Source organism: Otolemur garnettii, unplaced genomic scaffold, assembly GCF_000181295.1.
Source record: "Otolemur garnettii isolate 467f Iridium unplaced genomic scaffold, OtoGar3 scaffold00003, whole genome shotgun sequence".
Taxonomy (NCBI): domain Eukaryota; kingdom Metazoa; phylum Chordata; class Mammalia; order Primates; family Galagidae; genus Otolemur; species Otolemur garnettii.
The window spans coordinates 36,259,395-36,262,901 of record NW_003852398.1 but is presented as its reverse complement, the minus strand read 5'-3'; the positions used below and the strand labels follow the sequence as shown (position 1 = coordinate 36,262,901).

Sequence of the window (3,507 nt, the reverse complement as noted above, 5' to 3'; positions counted from 1 at the left end):
TCGCTCTTGGTGGAGTGCCATGGCATCACACAGCTCACAGCAACCTCCTGGGCTCAGGTGATTCTCTTGCCTCAGCCTCCCGAGTAGGTGGGACTACGGCACCCACCACACTCCCAGCTATTTTTTGTTGTTGCAGTTTGGCCGGGGCTGGGTTTGAACCTAGCACCCTCGGTATATGGGACCGGCGCCTTACTCACTGAGCCACAGGTGCTGCCCAAGGTTTTCTTTTTTTTTGGCCAGGGCTGGGTTTGAACCCTCCACCTCTGGCATATGGGATCGGCGCCCTAACCTTTTGAGCCACAGGAGCCACCCAGTCTCAAATTTCTGAGCTTAAGCGATCTACTCACCTCAGCCTCCCAGAGTGCTAGGATTACAGGTGTGAGCCACTGTGCCCGGCCTACCTATGGGATACTTCCACATGGGCTCAGGAGAGCTCTGGGCATGCCAGGATCAGAGCTCTGGGTGTGGGCTTAGGGTTTTGTTTCTTGTGCACACCTGGGTCAGTGCCTTCCCTTGCCAAGCCTCAATGTTTCCTCATTTATAAAAGAGGGATCACAACAGAACCTACTTCATAGGACTAAGGCAGAGATTAGATAAATCTAGAAAGTATCCAGCCTGGGCCCTGGCACAGAGTAGGGCCATTAAATAGCCATGATAACTAAGTAATATCACTACTATCATCATGACTGAGTCCCTCTCAGTGGCAGGTCCCGAGCTTTTCAGACATTAGCTTTTGCACAGGCTGTCCCTGCTAGCACCTGGGCTGGATACTGTTATCCCAGTCTATAAAATGAAGAAAGCAAGGCTCAGACAAAGGGACTAAGGGTCCGAGCTTATACACTCTGTGAAGTAAGTGGCATTGTTTTATTATTTTCCCTACACAGTGCTCTGCTTCCCAAACTTTTTTCTGCACCTGCCCTGTGCTCCAGGTCCCATGCTGGTTGTGGGCACCCAGAGGTGAATCATTCCAGTGTGAGGGAGACACCCTTAGGAACTAAGTCCCAAAGGAGTGTTCTAACCAGAGGAAGTCCAGAGAATAGACAGGCACCTAGGAAGGTGGTGTCTGAGGACTCCCTGAGAGGTGTGATCTGCTTCGTATTTATAAGAGATGAGAGAATGGAAGATGGGCAAGGCACGTAGTAGGACCAGCAGGAGCAAAGGTGGGAGGGTAGAAAACCCAGACCAGACCTGCGGTGGGCTGTAGAGGGCACAGGATGAGGGGGTGGGAACTTGGAGCATATGAGTCACCATTTCTGGGCCAGGCAGGCGGCTGCTGCAGAGTGGGGGGCGCATTCCTGGCTGGCAGGGCGGCCAGCACTAATGTCTTTCCCACATGGCCCCGAATGAATTCCCTGCTCGGCACGATCACACGGGCAAGACGCTCCCGCGGCCACCCCCGCCCCAGCTGCCTCCTTCCCACAGAGAAGGGAAGCTGGGAGGGAGTGTGGCGGAGGCAGGCAGAACTGGCTTCTATTGGGGCGGACGGGCAGGATAGGGGTCTTTGGCTTAGCCTTCCTGGGCTCTGCACTCACGAGTGAGAGACTAACAGAGCAGTTGTACTCAAAATAAGAGGGAAGGAGGCCTAAAATGGCCATGGGTCTTGGCCATATCTTTGTTTCTCTGGCCCCCATTCATCCACCACCACCTTGTATAAGGCATGCAAAGGAGCAGGGGTTGTTGGAAGGCCATGGGACCACTAGCAGCTTGGGCTGTCTGAGATCCTGGCCTGCCTGAGATTCTGTGAGGTCTGCCCCTTTCCCTCCTTCCCGATCTCTGGCCCCTGGTTGAGATGAGGTACTCTCTGAGGCTGTGGTGCATCTGGTGGGGGCCTCGGGTGGGTGGTTCCACCTTCAGTCCCTTATTCTGTGGGTTGGAGGATGATCTTTGCTAAGGCTAAGGGATGATGAGCATTGCTTTCCCACAAAGCTCTGTCTCTAGGCCAGGGTGGCCCACCCTGTCTGCTGGGGGAGTTTGGCCATTATCCTTCCCAGCTGGGCTCAGAGGCACTAATGAGAGTTAAATGTAGGACATGAGTCACAGAGAGGGGGCCGAGACCACCCCCAGATGTGGATCCTGGGTGGAATGGAGATTTGTCCAGACTGTTCAGCCCTTCCCCTACTCCTTTGCACTTCACTCTCTACCCCTTGGTAAGGTGATACATCAATTTCTGACCTAGCCAACCACGCCCTATCCTCTTGGGCCAGCCTCATTCAAATGGCTGTCTGCCTTAGGAGTGAGGTCTGTGGGACCTCAGGGGACTCTGAATCCCAGGATGGGAGCCAGAGTTCTTTGAGGACTTGGAGGATGGACCAACACCTGGGATGTCTAGTGGCTGTGGCCCTGGATTATGGTTATGTGTCTTGGAATGGTGGGGTGGGCAAAAGGCCCAGGCACCCTGAAGACCCTCCACCTGGTATCACCTGTTTGGCCTACCTTAGATCACCAGGCTCTGACCACACAAGGTGCCTGTCCCCAACCACTTCCCAACCTCTCTGACCTCCAGCCGGCACAGGGACATCAATCTGCTGTCCTTACAGGATAGGCAGTGAGAGAGTATGTGTGTGTATGTATGTGCCCTGTGACTGTGTCTATTTGTGCCACTGTATGTATTTATGATTGAAAGTGCAATGTGTATATTTATGTGTGACTGGCTGTCTCTGAGTAGGTCTCAGTGTTGCAGGGGCTTGAGAGGGAATATGTGTTTTTGTCTGTCTATATCTGTTTGTCCCTTTACATGTGGGTCTTTCTATGTGATTCTGTGTATGTCAGCCTGGCTCCATCCACAGGGTCCCTGCCTCCTCCTTGAGCACACCACCATGTCCAGGAGCCGCAGGAGTCTGGGAGGGGGCTGTGGGGATGGAGCGCCCACCTGCTGTTACCGGAATGGAATGGCCCAGCTGGGTGGGCAGCCCAGGGGGTGGGCGTAGGCAACCACGGGAGAGAGGAGGGGGGGCCAGGGAGGAGCCTTGCTCAGCAGTCCCCTCCCTGCTCCCTCTGCTCTCAGCCCAGCGCCTCCTGGCAAGAGCTTATTTGCATGGTATTTACATTTCATTTGCATCATGTTCAATTAAAAACCTGACCAGCTCCCGCCTGCCTGGCGCTGCCCGCCCAGCCTGGTGAAAATGTTGGTTGGGCATTGCTGCCTTCCCACCCCCCAGCATAGCCCCCCCATGGACTGACCGATGAGGGAGGGGTCTTCTCTTCAGTGAGATCATCCAAGTCAACCACTCTGGGAGTGAGAGGGCTGGAAGTACAAACCAAGAAATTGAGGTCCATAAAGGGCTGTCTCAAGTTCCCAGGTAAGGACCAGTCCTGACCAGAGCTAGAATATTAATAGTAACTACGGCCTCTTTATAGAAGAGTCTCTGTGCCAGGAGTGGTGCCAGCACCCGGTGTGCAATATCTCATTAGAACTTCACTATCCAGTGTGCAGGTGTGTGCCATGGCTCATGCCTGTAATCCTAGCATTCTGGGAGGCCAAGGCAGGAGGATCCACTTGAGCTCAGG

At 54.1% G+C, this 3,507-nt stretch overlaps 1 long non-coding RNA gene across 1 annotated transcript in view; it reads right to left on the bottom strand.

Moving 5' to 3' along the window:
- LOC111726829 overlaps positions 1-3,244 on the bottom strand; it is a 23,763-nt gene extending 20,519 nt beyond the window's left edge. The window contains exon 1 of the long non-coding RNA XR_002774523.1: positions 3,181-3,244. This is a non-coding gene — a long non-coding RNA (uncharacterized LOC111726829). The remainder of the gene's footprint in view (positions 1-3,180) is intronic.
- Positions 3,245-3,507: the final 263 nt, after the last annotated feature.